We start from the raw sequence: 21,027 nt of genomic DNA, 5'->3' as shown, positions 1-21,027 counted from the left end.
CCTGAGCACTCTCCCTAATGGAGGAGTTCTCACTCTCTATCCTCCACCCTCTGCAGTCAGAGGGAAGGAGGATGCCCAGGGTTAGGGGCTATGGAAGTGATGTTGAAGGATGATGAAGTTCTCAGGGTCCTGATGAAGTCAGGGAGGGAAAAGAAGGGAACCTTGACAATAAATAGAGTTTTCCTACATTGAACTGGTATGTGATAGACAGGGAGGCAAGAAGAAATGTTTGAAGGCTGTGCACATCCTTCACATCTGGCTATTGTAGCCCTACCTGATAGAATCAGCCAACACAGCCATCCATGCCAACTACTCAGGGCAACCTGAAATATTTAGAAGTGTCTGAGACCAGCTCCACTGTATAAGTCCCAACTGAGCTGTGCCTCATTGCCCAGACAGGCACATGTATAGATCTCCCCCCCAGGAAAAAAAATAACTTGTACTTCTATAGAACCACATGTGCATGTTATGTTGGTCACATGGGGAGTCATTTGAAAGGGAGTAGCTTTTTAAAGACTAATATTATGTTAGAGATAGAAAGGATCCTAGAGACAGTTTCATCTAATTTCCTTATCTTAATGAAAATAAAGATGGCAAAGATGATAAAAATGACAGGAAACAGAGTGACACAGTAGAGAGAAATCTCTTCCTGAAGTCAAGAATGATAATAGCTAACACTTATATAATGCTTTAAAGTTTGCAAAGTACTCTATATAAATTATCTAATCTTATCCTAACAACAACCCTGGGAGCTAGGTGCCATGATCATCCTCATTTTATGGATGAGTAAACCAAGGTAGACAGAGGTTGAGACACTTGCCCAGGATCCCAGAACTAGTAAGTGTCTGAGACCGAATTTGAAATCAGGGCTTCCTGACTCTAAAGTCTAGCACTTGAGTCTATCAGCAGCCTCTGTTGGTAGTCCCACACGGGTAAGAATTTTTATGGCCTTGGATAATCTTGGGCCTTCTTGACCCCAAGGCCAGCACTCTACCTACTATATCCTCTAGTTGCCTCCCATAAGACCTATATTCAAGCTCTGTCCTGATAACAAATTGTCTATATGAGCCTGGACAAGTAGCTTAACCTCTTAGGGCCACAGACAATTCTCTAGCATACTACGTTTTAGAGATACTCCTGGTCTTCAGTGGTAGCAGGACTTCCCTTCCTGAGAGTTCCCTAGATCAAGGGAATAACAAATTTGCTCTAAAAAAATCCACAACCAATAGCCACCACTGCCACCAGCAGCAGCAGCAACAGCAGCACCAACACCACCACCACAGCAAACAGCAACGTTATCAAAATCAACAGCAGCAATAATAAAAAGCACAGTAGGATCAGTAACAAAAGAAGCAGCAGCAACAGCAACAGTAACAACAATAACAGATGAGAACCCATGGCCCAGAGAAATTATTTGCCCAAGGTTATACAACTAGTTATACTTTAACCTGTTCCCAGTTTCTCTGACTGTAAGTTTAGGGTTTTGTTTTGTTTTGTTTTGTTTTTTTGTGGGGCAATGGGGCTTAAGTGACTTGCCCAGGGTCACACAGCTAGTAAGTGTCAAGTGTCTGAGGCCGGATTTGAACTCAGGAACTCCTGAATCCAGGGCCAGTGCTTTATCCACTGCGCCACCTAGCTGCCCCCAAGTTTAGGGTTTTTCCCCCCTTTCTTATATCACTATTAGATTTTGAGATGAATAATAGACCCTCAAGTAAAGTTAGGCCCTACATATACTGGCTGTCATAAATCAAAGAACAGTTTTCCATTCAATTAAAGCATTTATTGAGGACCTACTGTTCACAAATATCCTTTTTTTTCATAGTGGAAAGGGCTCTTAGTTATGGTATAGGCTTCTCAGTAACATTCTCACTTTAGGTGAGTAGTCACTAATATTTGTTTTAACCTGTAAAGCTAGCACAAATATTGGCAAAGGATTAATCTGTTCTAACAAACTCTTGAAAAGATGTGCATTTGTCTGCGTTTTGACCATGGGGCCTAAATTTGAGTCTCAAAGAGAGGTGGAATGTATATCTCAAAAAGCTTAGCCATGCATTCTTCTCTTGTCCTCCTTTAGCAATGACTGGATCTAGTCTCTACTTGACCCCAATTCCTTGGATCAGTGGGTGAAAGTAAATAGAATCTAGTTATGTGTTCATGTGTTGCACATGGTACATATCCAATTTAGTTTCCTTAGTGTTTAAAGAGAGGTATCCTGGTGTAGAGGATAAAGAGATGGACTTTAAATCAGGATGACTTGGGCTCAAACTTTGTCTCTGACATACACAATTGCTATATGCTCTTGGAAAACTCATGTGGCCCCTCAGGTTTTCAGGTACCTATCTGGATTGCCAACAAACAGGAATGGAGGGAATATACTACTGTGGAATTTATAGGATCATTGATTTAGGGATAGAAGGGATTTTAAGGATCATTAAGTCAAACTCTCTCATTTTACAAATGAAAATCCATGGTCCAGAGAGGATAGGAGATTTTCCCCAAGGTCGTAAAGTCATGAATGGTGGAAACTAGACTTGTATCAAATCTTCTGACTCCAAATTAAATACTCTACACCAACGAAATCACAGATATAACTGAAAAATAGTCATTCTGTGCTACTATAAAACACTTTTTGGGGGGGCAGGTGAAAGTGGGTTGTTTTTGATAATTAACAAACATAACATAAAATTAATGATTTTTAAAATTTCACAAATGTGTATGTATCTTCACTTCCACAATATCCTCTTTGTTGAAACAGATTTTTAGAAAAATATGCCATCACTCATATTTTAATTTTTGAGAGAGATAACATATAATGCTAATGACCAAATTTTGACTGATAAGAGGGAAGAACAATGATGAAATCCAAGAATTTATCCTTCTGTTTATATATCTAGTTCCAAAATTAAATCAATAGTTAAATAGAACTCTATATTTTCCAGAAAATTGTTAAAATAATCAAAAGTTAAGGACATTTTTTTATTTCATGTGAAATGTAGGGATTATGAAACTGAAAAATTCTTTGAAAAAAATCAACATCATCTTTTAATGGTTACTAAGAGCCCATAAGTTTTGCTTAGGGAATTAAATGTTGAAAAAGATAATTAATTTGCTCACGTTTATTGCAGCAATAGGGGCTGGAGGATTCCCTAATGATGTAAGGGATCAAATCTTAATCAGAGGACAAAATGCCATTATAAGAAAACAGTTGAACATTATCTCTATCTATCCACCTATCTATCCATCTATCCATCTATCTATCTATCTATCTATCTATCTATCTATCTATCTATCTATCTATCTATCTATCTATCACACTCAACAAACAAGCAAGGAATAGTAAGAGATATTTAGATATAGAAGAAATAAATAATTCTGAGTAAATCAGCAAATGAGGGAGGATAGGCAACCCTACTTCTACTCTTTAAATGGATTTAAAAGTAAAAGAAATAGGAGTGATCAAGGCTGGCTTTGCAACAGATAGGGGACAGGGCTCCAAAGGATCATAAAGGAACCTGAAAAGTACATGGTTTTCATTGAGTTGTCAGAAACAATATCCACAATTATTCTTTGCTATATGCCTTTAACTGGTTCAGAAACAGAAAGAGTATAAATTATTTGCATAAATCATATCTGACCACCCTTACCACACACTTGGCCCTCATCATCTTCCATTGGCCTTCTTCACCTTTCATTTTTCTTTTTTGCAGGGCACTGAGGGTTAAGTCACTTGCCCAGGGTCACACAGCTAATAAGTGTCAATTGTCTGAGGCCGGATTTGAACTCAGGTTCTCCTGAATCCAAGGCCAGTGCTTTCTCCACTGCGCCACCTACCTGCCCCCCACCCCCCAATCATCTTTCATCTGGACTATTATAAGACCTTTCTTTCCCATCTTCCTGACTCAAGCTTCTCCCCACTCCAATCCATCCTCTGAACAGATTCTTAAGTGATGTTCCTAAAGCACAGATCTGATCACATCGCCCTAACACTCAGGAAACTCCAGTGACTGCCTATTGCCTTTAGGATCAAATATAAGTCCCTCCAACTTAATGTGGAAAGCCCTGGACCCTTCCTTCTTTTCCAGTTTTATTATACTTTACTCCCCTCCAAAAATTCTCTGTTCCAAATATATTGTCCTACTCATTGTTCCTCACACATAATGCTCCATCGTCCAACTCCATGCCTTTGAATTGATTATCCCCCATGCATAGAATAGATATCCTCCTTACCTTCTCTTTTTAGAGTCTTTTTTCCTTTATAGAGTCAGCTCAAGCTTCACATTTATCATGAAGTTTTTTGTAGTCCCCTAGAGAACCCATTCCTCAAAATCCATCTCTCTCTGTCTCTCTCTGTCTCTCTCTCTCTCTCTCACACACACACACACACACACACACACACACACACACACACACACAGAGTTATCCCTTCCACATCATGACTTTCCCCATCTCAGTTTTGATATATTGTGGGTCGGAATTAGAAATTTAATGGGATTTTTTGGGAGTTTTGCAGAAGTTGCAGACAACATGAGAAGGTCAGCAGAAAAAATAGAAATAGTTTAGAAACTCAGAAAATCGCCAAGTATATATACATAAATATATATCATATGTATATATGTACATATATGTATATATACACATATATCAACCCAAATTTAACAATAAGATACTATAAACATCCCATAAAAGAAAAAGAAAAAATACAGACTTCTCAGGTATGAAGGGAGGGCCAAAAATTTTACTTGGATTTTTCAGATCACAGTGCACCATACCCCTAACAACTGCAATGTGGAAGGGATAACTGTATACATGTGTTTATATATATACACACACATATACATATATGTGTGTATATGTAGACATATGTAAGGTGGCTAAAATTCTAGGTATATGATCTAAAATCTAATGAGCAGTTGCCGATAAATTATAAGCTTTAGCAAGAGTATTTAAGTGTTTTAAGTATTTATTAAAGAGCATTAGGATCAGAGAGAAAGGTAAAAATCTAACTATTTCTAAGAGACCCCATCATCTGACCCACCATGGCGAGGTTAGGAACCAAAAGAGAAAGAAGCCCTCTGCCAGCGTCCACTTCCTACTTCATGTTCCCCTCCCAGAAATGGGAGACTCCTCAAGTTCATTGGCTGGCAGCCTTGATAGACAGTACCCAGGAGCAAATGTCACTTCCTGACGCCAAGGATCTTGACCACATGGCTTGCCCTCAGAGGCTTTCTCCTCATGGCAGAGCTTTTCTACATTAAGTCTCCAGCAGGGGGCATCATTCCAATTGTTACACAAATACATACATACATACACGTGCATGCACATGCATACACTTACACATAGACATATACATCATGTGCATGTGCGTGTGCAGTGCATGTACAGGTACATATACATATACATATACATATACATATACATATACATATACATATACATATACATATACATACAGAGATAGAGTAGGCCAACAGCCATGAACGTGTTTCAATATTTTAAAACTCCCTTAATTTTTGTTTTTAATGTATAATATCATAGCATCATATACAATACATAGGAAATGAATTTACATCTATAATTTAAATATATAAAGAAAATTAATTTTCAAAAAGTTATTAAAACATAAGGCCCCTTTGTGACTTTTGGCCTACTCTGTATACATACACATAGGTTCATATATATATATATATATATATATATATATACCCCCACACAACACATATATATTCTGTACATGTCTTCTTCACTAGAATATTAAGTCTTTGAGGGTAGAGATCATATTTTGTTTGTATCACCAGAACTTAACACTATGTCTGGTACATAGTCCATATTTAATTTTGTTTGTTGATTGCATGCTTAATGATATTTGAATCCAAATAAACATTTTGTTACAGAAGAGATTTTACAATATGGCACATTTTGAATAATAATACATTTGCCTTTTTAAAAATGATGTTATCCTCTCTGAAGCTACTAAAATTATATAGCTGGGCCTCTTTGTAGACAGTTTTGCTATTAAAACATAGACCTATTCATGTCCTGGATGGGAGTGGGTGGGGAGATGTAAAATTCCTCCTTCCACCCTCAAACTAGAAAAGTCCCTTAGCAAAGTAAGTTTACTGAATTCTGTTAAAGTAACTCTGGGCACAGGGCCTGGCACTAATAGGCAAAATGGAAACTAAAATGTCGAGCAGGAAAATGAGATATTTAAGTGCTTAGATTAAATTTTTTTGAAGGGCAAAAAGCATTAGTTTCTAAAGGCCTCCTGCGTCTCTCAATGGGGTAAACAGGGGTGAGTTTAGCATTGATTTGGGAAATGCCATTTGTGAGTAAATCATTTAGGGCTGCAGATTAATGATTTAAAAAAAAATCTGTCTTCTGTGCAAGCAAGGAAATAAATCCTCTATAGCAAAACAGACAGTGAAACACAGAGAGAAGACCACAACACCAGTGAGGAGGAAACACAGTCTGAAGGCTATCATACAGGTTTGCATTTTCAGAGTCCCATCCTCCACTCCTCACTCTCATTCACCCTACCTCATCCTTTTTACCTTGACAATATCTGTCATATACATAGTCTTTTCTTTCACAAAGTCATCACCCTAGCATGTCCTTCTCCCCTAGACTGCTGCAAAGGTTATCTAACTGTTATCCCTGCCTTAAGTGTCTCCCCACTCTAATCCATCCTCTCAGTTGCTGAATTACTTTCCTAAATCATCTCCCCATCTCAATCAACCTCAGTAGTTCTCTATTACACCCAGGATCAAATATCAACTCTTTTATTTGGCATTTAAAACTCTTACCAAGCAGGTTCCTTTCTGTCTTTCCTGTTTTATATTTCCCTCTACACAATCCATTGCCCTGCTCTACAGGGCTATTTTCTGTTCTTCACACAGGAGAATCTTACAACTTCATAACTTTGCCTTGGGTATTCCCCCAACTTTCTTCTATCTCTTAGTTTACAAGTCCTTCCTTCCTTCCTTCCTTCCTTCCTTCCTTCCTTCCTTCCTTCCTTCCTTCCTTCCTTCCTTCCTTCCTTCCTTCCTTCCTTCCTTCCTTCCTTCCTTCCTTCCTTCCTTCCTTCCTTCCTTCCTTCCTTCCTTCCTTCCTTCCTTCCTTCCTTCCTTCCTTCCTTCCTTCCTTCCTTCCTTCCTTCCTTCCTTCCTTCCTTCCTTCCTTCCTTCCTTCCTTCCTTCCTTCCTTCCTTCCTTCCTTCCTTCCTTCCTTCCTTCCTTCCTTCCTTCCTTCCTTCCTTCCTTGGGGGACAATGAGGGCTAAGTGACTTGCCCAGGGTCACACACTTAGTATCAAGTGTCTGAGGATGGATTTGAACTCAAGTCCTCCTGAATCCAGGGCTGGTGCTTTATCCACTGTGGCACCTAGCTGCCCCCATGATAAAATAATGGGATTTAGCAGATACTCAAAGACCCACCTGGAGATTAATCAAAACTGATTGAATCAAGTGAGAGTGATTGACTGCTGATTAGCTTGCTTCAAAGTTAACTAGATTGTAATCACACCTGGTTAGTCCTTAATGGATTTGGAGGACGTCAACCAATCAGCTTGAAGTAGTGTGTAAGGACTGCCTCTGTTCCAGACCTGTAAAATGTTTCCACAATCAGTTTGCTAAAGAGTTCGTGATTGAAGCAGGCTCCTAGCAGAGGACTTGAGGAAGAACCCAACCAGGCTGGAACTCTAGGCTAGATAGGCCTTTTCTTAACCTTCTGAACTCCATGTGAATATCTGTATGCTTTAATAAATGTTTAATGCCCAAAGACTGGTGCTAAAGCTTCTAATTTAAGGCGATCACACAATATAGATTTTAAACATCACACCCCACAAGGCTTTCTTTCAAGACTCAACTCAAATGTTACTTTATTTGGGAGCTCTTTCCAGATTCCCCCATCTGTTAGTGCTTTCTGTTGCAGGGTTACCTTCCATCTCCTCTCTATGATTTTGTATGTAACCACTTATGCATGTACCTATTATGTTTCCTCTTCTGCTTATGTAAGCTGGGAGAGGGCAGAAACTGGTTTTCCCTTTCCTTGTACTCCCAATGCTTAGCAACCCAGAACTTTGTTGTTCAGTTGTTTCAGTCATGGCTGACTCTCCACGATCCCATTTGGGGTTTTCTTGGCAATGCTACTGAAATGGTTTGACATTTCCTTCTCTAGTTCATTTTTACAGATGAAGAACTGATGCAAACAGTGACTGGCCCAGGGTCACACAGCTAGTAAGTATCTGAGTCCAGATTTAAACTCAGGAAGATGAATCTTCCTGTCTCTAGGGCTAGTACTCTATCCACTGGACCACCTAGCTTTCCCAGATCTTTGCAGATACTTAATAAATGCTTTCTTGCTTAATTGATTGAAGGCTGGAGATAGCATTGTTTTGTTAGACTTTTCTCTGTTGTCCAGTTTCTCATTTTGTTTGTCACTGAAATGAGGCCTTTGATATCAATAGAAAGAGCATGTTTGAAAAATATACCACTCTCAAAATCCAAATTACAAGTTGTAGCCTGTTATTAGGATGTTAGACAAGGCTGTTGCATAAGGACAATGCAAACAAACCCATGATGAAATTCAAAAATCAAAAGATATGCTGCCAAGAGAGAATTCAAGCTGCAAGTCCTATTTAAAGAATGATTTTTGAGAGATTGCTCAGCTAGAAAGTAAACCTTTTTTAAAAAAAAACATTTTGAAATGCCAGTCATCTATAAAGCTAGAAACTAAGACAGAAAGAAATTTATGATCAAGGATAAGATTATCATTGAGAAGAAACTGAGTAAAAGAAAATAGAAACTCCTATAACCAAACTCAATTATTTAGGTCCTGATATTTAGTTTCCAGATCACCTATTTCTGAGCTGTGTATCCTCCTCCCTTCCTATGGTCTCCCTCGTGAACATTAATCATTATAGAACAGACTGATGTCATTGATGCACTATTAGTAGGGGCTATGAAGTGTTCCCCAACTGTGCTGGAAAAAATTTGTAACTATAATAATAAAAGTGACTTAAAATGTCCCATGGTCTTTGATCCATAGGTCCTACTGCTATGTATATATCCCAAGGAGATCAAAGATATAAAGAAAATTTTTACATAAGTAGTCAAGTTCCTGTAGTCAGTATTTGTCAGAGATAACACTTGAACCCAGACTCCTGACTTCCTGACTCCAAGGCATGTTGTCCATCTACTGTGCCATGTTCAATTTCAATAAATTTATTACAATACTTTTTATGGTAGTAAAAAACTAGGAAAAGTGCATTTACTAGTTTGAATATGGACAAATTGAGGTAAGTAAATATGCTTTAATGTTTAATGTTTCTGTGCTGTAAGAATGATGAATATGAAGATAAAATTTGAATTGATGTGTAAGGCAATGTGACACAGTGGATGGAGTGCTGGCCTTGGAGTCAGAAATATCTGTGTTCAAATCCTGCCTCTGACCCTGGGAATGTCACTTAATGTCTGTTGCCTCCTTTTATTCATTTGCAACATGATAGGTAATAATAACACCTACCTCCCAGAGTTAATGTGAGGATCCAGTGACATAATTGTAAAGCACTTAGCACAGTACCTACACATAGTAAGTGCTGCAGAAATGTTAACCATTTGCCATTACCCTTGATCAAGTCATTAAGCCTCTCAGATCCTCAGTTTCCTTATTTGTAAAATGAAGTGGTTGGAATTAATGGCCTCTAAAGACTTATTGTAGCTCAGAATCTCTGATTGCTCCACTGCAATTCAGCAGGCTGAACCAGGATAACAAAACACATTGGCCATGGGGATGTAAATGTAAAGAACCATAAAGAGAAACTGACCAAACTTTTCCCCAATGAAGGGAAGAGAAAATGCACCTTCCTTTCTTCATTACAGAAGTGGGAGGATATGACCGTGGGTTACTACATGCACTTTTAGACATGGTGAATGTGTTAGTTGGTTTTGCTGAAATGCCTTTTTTCTTTCTTTTTTAATCTTTGCTATAAGAGAAGGCTCCCTGGGAAGGGCTATATTCTGAAATGATGTAAAAGCAAATGGCATCAATCATTTTTTTAAAGGTCCCTGGAGGAAATGAGAGGAGACAAAACTCTAATCAAGTCTCTTTTAAGTGGCCTTTGTCCAAAAGCAATAAAATTTTGATGTGGAAAAAAACAAGTCAATTATTGATCACCCACTGCTCCTTTCTGCTACAAAATGGTTACTTCACTAGGCAATCTAGAGAAAACCTTAGAGCCAGCTGTGCATGTAGGTCCAGCCTTAGACAGCTCTCACAGGCATAGAGATCTCTCCAACCCACTGCAAATTGGATTCATCCATTTCCTCCCTCACTCCTCCCTTTAAAAGAGATCATTGGTAAAGAAGAATCACTCAGAGAAGGACCAGCATAGCAAGGTGGTCAGTGAATTGAGTCAAACGGTCTATATCTCTGGTCACACCTGTTATGTATGTGTATAAGCACTGAAGGCCATTTAAGGGGAGTGGGTTTGTATGTAGGGCTTGGGAAAAACCCCAATGTGGGATACCCTTACTTCACCCAGGCAATTTTTGTTCATTGAAAATAACAATCAGGGTAGTCATACAGGAAGGAATTGGAAGGAAAATCCCCACCTATTTTGTTGTTGACATTGGTGGTAGAAGGAGGTGGTACTGTGGATTGTTTTATTAGAAAATGTATGCAGTTAATAGCAACAAGATTGAGGAGGCCCCTCTTTCAGCTCTACAGGTTGCCCTCCTCCCATTTTCCAAATCCTGCAGCTGCATGGGCCTGGGCAATCACCCTGATGCCCCATTCTTGAGGGACAGCTTTTTAGATACTGCCTTTGTGTATCTTTCTCTCAGCTGCCAGAGAACATCTCTACAAACAAGTTATCTAGAAAATTGTCAGTTGGCTGAAATTTGTACAAAATTAGAGTTTATCAGGAACTTGAATGGGATCAGATTCTTATTTTTCTTCTTTCTCCCCTAAATGTTGCAAAAGTTTGCACTTTCTGGGATCAGATATGCCAAAATACCTACAGAAAGGTATTCTTGTGGTATTTACAATGCAACAAGGAATAGGATGGCTCAATAAATCTCAGCAGAAAATCTGCCTTCCCAAGTTATGAGCCCAATTTTGAAGATGCAGGTGATTTAGAAACACACATTTGAGTGTTTATCCTTAAATAAACCCAATGCTTATGTGCTTTGGACTTTCAACTTACCCAAGTTTTTGAAAGTCCAGGAAGATCTTATTAATTCTGAATACATGATAAGTCAAACAGGGCTTGGATTGAAGCTTACATTTGCCTAACAAAATCTCCCTTCACAGCTGGTATAAACCACATTCCAGGGGAGTGGCTGTTTAAAACAGTAAAGGCAAACTATTTTCACACATATCAAATCCTCTTTAAAAGTAACTAATTATTTATATCTGATATCTTAGAGCAAGTCCCTCAAGGACTTTTACCAGGCTTTTGAAAACATGGTTTGAATATATGCCTGAGAACAATTAAACTTTCATTTCAAATACTCTGTTATTCATACTTGAATATTGAATACTGATATTAGAGACAGAGACAGAGACAGAAGAGAGAGAAGAGAGAGAGAGAGAGAGAGAGAGAGAGAGAGAGAGAGAGAGAGAGAGAGAGAGAGAGAGGCGGAATTCAGTAATATATTTTTCATGTCTTATAGTATTATGGAACTATTCCACACTCATATACCCCCAGTTCTGCAATGATTGGAGGGAGCTACATCTTATTGATATTTCTTTGGGGCCAAGTTTGATCATTAAGTTTAATTTTATTGTGCTTTCCAGTTACATTTTAGACTGTGTGAATATTATTTTCCTGTTTTTGCTTATTTTATTTTTTCCTGTTTTTTTCTGACTTTTTCATATTCTTCTTTACTTATGTCATAGGAATAGTCTTTTACATTCATGTACCATTATTTATTTAATTGTCCCCCAATTGATGGACACTCATTTCCTTTCTAGTTCTTTAATATCATAACCACCCAATCAATCTTCAGTTATTTATTAAATATCTCCTTTATGTCAGGCACTGGGGAAGGGCTAAAAAGACAAAAATGAAATAATCCTTCCCTTCAGAGAAATTACAGTCTTTTGGTGGAGGCAATACATACATCTATAAATATTTATATAAAATAAATTCAAGTGATTTTGGAGGAAGTTCCTAGTAACTAGGATATCAAGAAAACCTCATAGGAGGTAACATTTTAGATGATCATTGAAGGGAATAAGGGATTGTAAAAGATGAAAGTGAGAAAAGAATGTACTGGAGTATCTATTCATTTTGGTTTGTGTCCGACTCTCTGTGGCCCCTTTTGGGGTTTTCTTGGCAAAGATATTAGAGTGGTTTGTCATTTCCCACTCCAGCTCATTTTACAGATGAGGAAAGTGAGGCAAACAGAATTAAGTGAGCTGCCTAGGGTTACACAGCTAGTAAGTGTTTGAGGTCAGCTTTGAACTCAGGTCTTCCTTACTCTAGACCCAACACCCTATTTTCTGTACCACCAAGCTCCCTGAGAAAGGAATATATTTTAGGAATGGGAGAAGACAAGTGCAAAGCATGAAAACAGGAAGTGAAGTGTAGAAACAGGAAAAAGTCCAGCTTTTGTTTATTTGTTTGTTTTGGGGGAATAGAGTCAGCATCTTTATTTCAATCTTTAATCCTCTTGGTGTATAAGCCTAATGGTGAAATCACTGGGTCAAAGGATATAGGCATTTTTGTCACTTTTAAAAGCAAATTTCCAAATTGCTTTCTCTGGTGGTTATACCAATTCTCAGGGTTTTAGTAAGCCTGTCTTTTCTCAATTCTTCAAATATTGACTATAACTATCCTTTGTCATCATTGCCAACTTGATGGCTGTGAGATGAAACCACAGAGTTATTTTGTTGTGCGTTTCTTTCATTATTAATAACCTGAAGTAAATTTTCATGTGATTGTTAGTAGTTTGTAATTCTTCTTTTGAGAATTGTTTGTTCATATTCTTTGACCACTTAACCTTTGGGGAATAGTTCTTGGTCTTATATTTTTGCAATCGTTCTCTTTATATTGTATATCAAATATTTATCAAAAATATTTGACAAATATATTTTCCAAGTCAAGTTTTCTTTCTTATCTTACCTGCATGATTTTATCCTCACAAAAGTCTTTTTTAGTTCATGTAATCAAAATGATCTATTTCATTTTTATGATCTCCTCTCTCTTGCTTGCTTAAGAATTATCTCCCTGAGTATAATTCTGAAAGATAACTTCCATCCATTTTCTTCTAATTGCTTCTATGATGTAACCTTTTATGATCAATTTGAATATCCATTTGGAACTTTTAGTGGTATATGGTATAATATACTGGTTTTAACATTATTTTTTTTGCAAATTCCTTTTTAGTTTTCCCCAAAATTTTGGTCAGATAAGGATTTCTTGCCCAAGTAGCTTATGTTTTCAGGCTTATCAAGTATGGTCTTATCAAGTTCAATTGTTTCTGATAATTGCTTATCTAGATTGTTTGACTTTTTTCTATTTTTCTGTATTTTTGTTGTTGTTTTTTATTGTTTTTTGTTTTTGTGAGGTAATTAAGGTTAAATGACTTGCCCAGAGTCACAAAGCTAGTAAGTGTCAAGTGTCTGAGGCCGGATTTGAACTCATGTCCCCCTGAATCCAGGCCAGTGTCACCTAGCTGCCCCCCCTTTTTTCTATTTTTAATCAGTTTTCATGTTTACTGCTATATGGTATAATTTGACTCATGAAAGTGCTATTCCTACTTTAGTCCAATATTTCCTTTAAGATTCCAGATTATTTATTATTCAGAATGAATTTTATTATTTTTGTAGTTCTGGAGAATAATCTCTTCTTAGTTAAACAGGTATAGCCCTGAATCTTCAAATTAATTTAGATAATGTTATTATTTTTTATTACATTAGCATAGCCTAATCATGAGCAATGAATATCCTCCTAATAATTTTTCATTTTTACAGAGTACTTTGTAATCATCTTTATGTTTTTATTGTGCATTTGAAGATTAAAGCCCAGATATTTTATGCATTTTCTAGTTATTTCTGATTGGGTTTCCTCTTCTAATATTTCCAACTGAACTTTGTCACTATTACCTAATGATGCTGAACATTTTGTGGATTTGTTTTATGTCCTGTGATGTTACTGAAGATATTAATTATTACAATTAGTTTTGTTTTGTTTTTGATGATTGTTTATGACTTTCTAAGTGAACTGTCTTTGAAAAAAGGGTCAATTTGTCTTCTCTTTACAAATATCTACACCTTTAATTTCTTTCTCTTATTGTGTTATCAATAGCATTTCTAGAACTATCCCAGATCATAGAAAGATGAGGAAGAATCCATATCCTTAGAAGGATTTTATACAGATCATAATTCTCAAATACTTTTAAATCTTTACTTGATGCTTTGCTATCTTGTCTTTCCCCCATGTAACTGTGCTTATATTTTTCTAGAATCATTACATAATCAAATTTCCTACCTTGATAGTTTCTTAGTTTCTCTCTCTCTCTCTCTCTCTCTCTCTCTCTCTCTCTCTCTCTCTCTCTCTCTCTCTCTCTCTCACACACACACACACACACACACACACACACACACCCCATCATCATCATCATCATGAAACTAGCTAGTCTGGTTCTCAGAAAAGAGACATACTATTTTTAGATGAGTACTCCAAAGCTTTTTGTTCTTAGGAGGAACTTCTAGACCTTATGTCCCATTGCCATAGTCTTTGAGAATCCACAATTTAAAGGGTCATGGCTCTTGGGGGTAGAAACCTATTTTTTTATTGGTATGAGGAATACCCATATGAAGAAATTCTCTCTACCAATTCAGACAGGCACCTCCCCACCAAAGGATATGTGACATACCAGTCACACAATCAGTACATGTCAAAGTGGGACCTGAACCCAGGTGCTCCTGGCTCCAAGGTTGGCTCTGTCCACTACTTCAGGCTACCTATCTTCCATATCATGATTTGAATAAGACCATTGGAAACTATCAAATGAATATGACAGACTGATAAATCATACTGTGAATATCTCTAGTATGCAGCAATATGTAAATGTGGAATTCTAAAAAAAAAAAAACCTGAAATAAATCTAAATGTTCATTGGTTTAGAAAATGTACATGTAGCACAACACATTTTGTAGACTTTAAAAGAAAAAAACTTTCAGATGGTTTTATACTATCAAAATGCTTTAAAAAGATGGTTATCATTGATTGACAGCATTTACATGGAAACATCAAATCAACAAAGGAAAGTCTCCAAGAACTAGAAGATATATTTACTTATAGACATCTACCCTACGAGTATATCATTATGCTTATTATTTTGTAAGTCTTCTAAAGTTCCCCTTGAGCCATCATTTTATTTTTGGTTGTGTTTTCAATCATCAGTTTATCAAATAGTATGATGTTGGGAAACTACTATGCCAAACAATATCAAAGTTTCAACTTTCCTTTTCATTTTTCCCCCATTTAATTTTAGAATAGAAGCAAGCAGAATCTTTTGACCCATATTTTAAATGTAAATATTTTTATGGCAGCTAGTTGGCACAGTGACTTGAGTGCCAGACCTAGAGTCAGGAAGGCCTAAGTTCAAATGAGGCAAGTCACTTTAACCTCTGGTGGCTCAGTTTCCTCATCTGTAAAATGAGATTAATAGTAACAACCACTTCCCAGGGTTGTTGTGAGGATCCAATAAGATAACAATTGTAAAGCACTTAGCCTGGCACAATCTAAGGTATTATTAATAGCTGAGTGGTGTACATGTATTCACTGATTAAAGAATACTCTTTCCTTTTTGATACCTTGTATGTTATTGAAAATATATATGGGTTCAAGTTATATTTCTAAATCTGACAGCCTGGTAGAGTGAAAAAGCAAGAGAGATTCCAGTTCATGTCCCACTTCTGAGACTGATTAGACATGTAAATAGATGCAATCATGTATAGTAATCTCCCTCAACCTTGGTTTTCTCATCTCAAAAATAGGCATAATAAGATATGTATTAGTACCTCATATCTTTGTGAAAATCAAATTATTGCATATAAGGTACATATAAATGGCAACTATTATAAACAGATGTCATGTGTGGATTTGTGTGTCTGTCCCTACATGTTTTTTTAAATAAACTTTCCGAAAATGAATATAAAACATTCCTAGCACTTGAATATGTGAGCCCCCTCTCCTTCTTCTAGCCATCCATACATATCAATGTTTTGTAAAAGGCAGATAGTTTTTCATTTTCTGCAACCATGAGAACACCCTGCAGCATTGTCTGAAAAGATTTAATGAGGAGAAAATACTGGCACTGTCTTTGTCCTTGAGGACTTGAGGAATAAAGAAAAACTTGGCACAGGAGTGCAACAGCAAACAGTTACTCTCCATACACCAGCTGTTAACTTGGTCTTTGAAGCCATTAAAAATACAGATGTGGTCTCTGGCCCCTATTAGATCCTCAAGGACCTTTCCAGGAGTAGGTTGGATACTTTGGGAGATTAAAAAAAACATCAATTGAAAATTACTCTCTCAGTGGTTTGAAAGAGTTAATGGGGCTCTATACAAAAGTGTTTGTCTTACTCCCAAGGACGAGCACAGGCCCTGGGAAGATGTGGCTGAAATCCTCTGAAATAGGATCGGCAGGATTACCACTCACCTTAATGACCTCAGGAAGGAGGGAACGACATGGTTCAGTTTCTAGTTGCTGAGTCACTTAGCCATTCAGAATCGATTCATACTCCTTCTGTCCTTCCCTGGAAGATGAAACAACAGACTCACCAAGCTGTTTATTTCTCACTTGTGATGCTATTGTTTAAAGCACACTTTTCAAATTTATTTTCCACTAAGTGGATGGATTCTTTATTACTTGTCCCTAGCAGTTGACAGTAATGATTTATTGCATCTCTGGGGCTTCTGAGGCTCATCATGACTCGGCTTAATTCACACATTGCTTAACTGCTCTAGTGTCTGTCGTGTTTCCTTAGAGAGTTTTTCTGAAAGGACAGAGCACCAGGGCCAGACATGGGTTGCCAGACATGGGTTGCCAGCTGGGCCTCTGATACAGGTGAAACTAATGAGCTTAATTTCCCTGCTCTCCCAGGATGTGTTTTTGCATGTGCATTTGTGTGTGTGTGTGTGTGTGTGTGTGTGTGCTTGCACCTAATAAAAAGAGCAGGTAACCTGTCATGAATGCAGACTGTACCCCTGTCCTCCATACAATTGGATTAGAGAATACTACCAATACATGTAAACGTAGGTAATAACAGACAGGATCTAAAATGCAAGTTATGCAAAAGTAATGAAGTGATGATGTCTTTTGATACCTCCCCACCCTGTTGGTCCTCTAAGATCTTTGTTTCATTCTAGTGTCTATTTGTAATAAAAATTCTGTGGGCCTTAAAAGGGAGTAGGGTTTTGGTTAAGGTTAAACAAACCCCAAAACAAGGTAAAGAAAGGAGACCCAGCAGTAGATTAGGCCCATTCTTTGGAAAGTTGACTATCTAGATTGTAACAGTTGCAAGGTCTGAGTCTTCTGTCTTATGTATTTTGCTATACGTGGTACCTGGAGCATCACTAAATGCTGGCCAAGTAGTGCTTCCTACTTTTCAGTGTAAATGTGATATTGTTGTTAGGGGTATTTTCTCTAGTAATATAGTAATGTAGCTTAAGGCACCCATACCATCCTATGTGTGATTGAATGAATGAATGAAAATATTACTTATTAAGCACTTACTTTGTGCCATATAGCAATTTAGCCCTGGGATCTAAAGAGAAGACATCACTGGAGTACAAATTCAATCTGCTGCATTTTGGTGCAGCTGAAGGAGACCTTCTTGGAGGTAGTTGGTGGGGTAGATGATCGACTCCAGGAAGGTGTGTGTGTGTGTGTGTGTGTGTGTGTGTGTGTGTGTGTGTGTGTGTGTGTGTGTGCTCGCGCGCGCGAAGGTAGGTATATAAAAGCAAATTTGAGACATAAGAGAGAATGAACTATTGTCAAGCAGAATTTTTAGCTGTAAGGCCATGATGGAGAGATTTTGGAATATTTTCCTCTGTCATACTGAGATTGCCCTTAAGAAACCCTGTACTTGTGGGGAAAATGGCACATACTGCTCCCTGCTAAGAGCTGCAGAAAGCTATAGGTAGACATAGGGAAGAGTAATGGTTAGGCATAAGAGTCAAGGATTTCTAGGAGTTCTACTTGTTGCAAGACTGTAAATGACTGAGTTTTCTGGGAAAGAGTAGCTCACTTTTGGGTGTTAATATTTTACCATGAGTTTTGATATTGTCTTTTTTTGTTTTCTTTGGTGTGTAAATAACCTTTTTATATTTTTAAGCTTTGTGAATAGTGTGCTTGCAAGTACAGTTGGTGATAACACATTGAATGGTGTCATTTATTCAAGTTAGCAGATTTTCATGTTGGGGCATTGAGCTAGAGATGTGAGAAATTCTCCAAAGCCTTCCAGTGCCCTTTGTGTCATGTGAGAGCCTCTGACACAAAGGGTTGTCCTAGCTAACCAAGTTGAATCTTATTTTCCACTCCAGCTACTTTGGGATATATTTTTGAGCTCTTTTCTAGTAATTGCCATTTCCCCCCATTTCTTCTTTAAAGGCCACATGGGGACCTGGGCTTTTGAACTTTAAATCACCTACTAGTAGGTCAAGCCACTGATGTGAAGAGAGACACTTAAATTCATCCTTTTAAATAGCCATTTGCCATAGTGTGAAGTATTTTCTAGTAGAATAGCAGTTCTTTCAGGGAAGAGGAGGAAGAAAGGAGGGAATAACAGCACAGGTAAGAAGCCCAAAGCCCATCTTGAAAGTGTTTTAAATTGGGAAATTGAACAGCAAGAAACATTTAGTTTAACAGCTCTAGGTCTTATATTATCTTTTTAGGGCATTGCAAAAAGCTGCATTACTTTTTTTTTTTTAGCATTAATCTTTCTATTTGGTACAAAATTATTCTGATGCATGTTGCCTGAAGGAAGAAAGAGACACTCATAGCTGGAGTGAAATATTGGAATAATTGAGCTTCTGACTTTAAGAGGATATGTATAGTCTCTGTATTTACTAAAAGGCCAACAAATTCTAAGTGTATGGTTTGTGATTGCTTTGGTACTTCAACATACTAGCTTTTAACTATCTAAAATGGTTGAATATTATTAGTCTTCTAATCTCAACTGAAAGATAGACTAAATCAGAATTTAAAATAATAAAAAATAACAATAGTGGACATTTAAATAGAACTTTACAGAGTGCTTGGAATTATCTCATTTAAGCCTAACAACAACCCTAAGAGTTAGGTTTGGGTTTGGTTAGTGCTATTTCCCCCATTTTACAGATGAGGAAAATGAGGTTCAGAGAGGATACTCAAGGTCACACAGCTAATAATAATAATCATGTCATACATTCATATAATGCTTTAAGATTTGCAAAGTGCTTTGCATGTATTAACTCATTTGATTTTCACAACGACCCTATGAGAGAGGTAGATGCTATTATTATCATCCTTCTATCTTGGCTGAGAAATTGAGATTCAGAGAGGTTGTGACTTGTCTAGGGTCACACACCTTACAAGTGTCTGAAGCAGGATTTATATCCAGGTCTTCTTAACCCCAAGTCCAGCATTAACCACTAAACCATTCTATTTATCAGGAAATATAACAGTAGAACTCTAGGCATCAAAGTTGCTTGCACATTAAGATGTGCCTCTTAAACTTTTTGGTGTTCTCTGAGTAAATGCTACATTATGAATTTTCATCCTTACCCAAAGAAAAAAAAAGATTTAGTGGGCAGCTATGAGTTTTGTAGCACTGTCCTAAGTCCTTTTCCTCTGGGGTGCAAGTTTTCATTTCGGTGCAAACCAAACCTGATTACAACCTAAATTCAAAATAAATATCCTACTTCTCAGACTCATTCCATGTTTCTATTTGCAATCATTATGGATCCAGTGTTGTTAAGGCAGCATGAAACTGAACATTCACCCATGAGTTGAGCTGTTCAAGCTGTCTGCACCGGCTGGTACGTGGCTCCTCTAAAAATAATGAGATTATTAAACATCTGATAGACATTTATAAGGTTTTGGTGAACTAGTAAAGGTCACTAATGTTCTTTTGAAGATGGTAGGAGAGAAGCAGCAGATTTATACAAAAAAGTAATTTTTAAAGCAAGTGAACCAAGCCAAATGTGACTTTATTTTTTTTCCCCTTTCTAAAACAGGGCTGTCAAATGATCACAGGCAATACATAGACTGGCCGCGGAAAAGGAAGCATTTGTTTTAGAATTGGAACATGGAAGATTTATGGAATGTTCATGTGTCAAGTTTTTGCAATCTCTCAAGGAGGCCACTTGTGATGTCAGGTTGTTATCAGTCATGGAAACTGACTCATCAGTCTTCAGAGAATTTCACAGAAAATCTTCAGGCAAGGTTATGAAAGATGAGAGGCCTCAAAATTGTGAAAAAGCCATTCTGTGAATACGAGTCTTTGATGCCTAAAGAACATTCTTTCTTGATTGAGAAATGAACAGATGATACATGAACCAACCCTGTTAAAAGTAGTAACTAAAACACAATAAATAGGTAACAACTTATCTTACCTATTTATTCATGACAAATGAGGATTTAATTTTTTTTTGAGAAGGGAAGGGTCATACCTATGATTGTATCAATGTAGGGAATTCTGTGAAGAAATGCTATCTACCAAGGCAGATCAGTGCAGGCTTCTGAAAATGTGATTCTTTAATCACAATTTTATGTCTAGGCAGCCCCAACATGCTTTTTTTTTGGAGGGGGAGGGGGTCTAAGAGTTATTTACATAATTCTATTTACACAATGATTCTAAGATGTTATTTGCCTGTACAATACTCCTCCCTTTTGTAACTACATATCTGTAAGGCTCAATTTTCTTCATATTGTACTTCAACCAAAACAACAAATTGTAACAGATTGAATACAGAAGCAGTATGAGAATCCAGCTGTCTTCTCTTAAGCCAGACAGTCCAGAGATTAGCAAAAAG

The 21,027-nt window shown here is 37.3% G+C and overlaps 1 long non-coding RNA gene across 1 annotated transcript in view; it reads left to right on the top strand.

The window, feature by feature from the left end:
* LOC122745623 overlaps positions 1-20,678 on the top strand; it is a 106,709-nt gene extending 86,031 nt beyond the window's left edge. Inside the window, exon 3 of the long non-coding RNA XR_006355477.1 lies at positions 20,230-20,678. This is a non-coding gene — a long non-coding RNA (uncharacterized LOC122745623). The remainder of the gene's footprint in view (positions 1-20,229) is intronic.
* The last annotated feature ends 349 nt before the right edge of the window (positions 20,679-21,027 follow it).

This window comes from Dromiciops gliroides, chromosome 3 (assembly GCF_019393635.1).
Source record: "Dromiciops gliroides isolate mDroGli1 chromosome 3, mDroGli1.pri, whole genome shotgun sequence".
NCBI lineage: Eukaryota > Metazoa > Chordata > Mammalia > Microbiotheria > Microbiotheriidae > Dromiciops > Dromiciops gliroides.
Note: the sequence above shows the minus strand (reverse complement) of the source record. Positions and strands in the feature narration are given on the sequence as shown.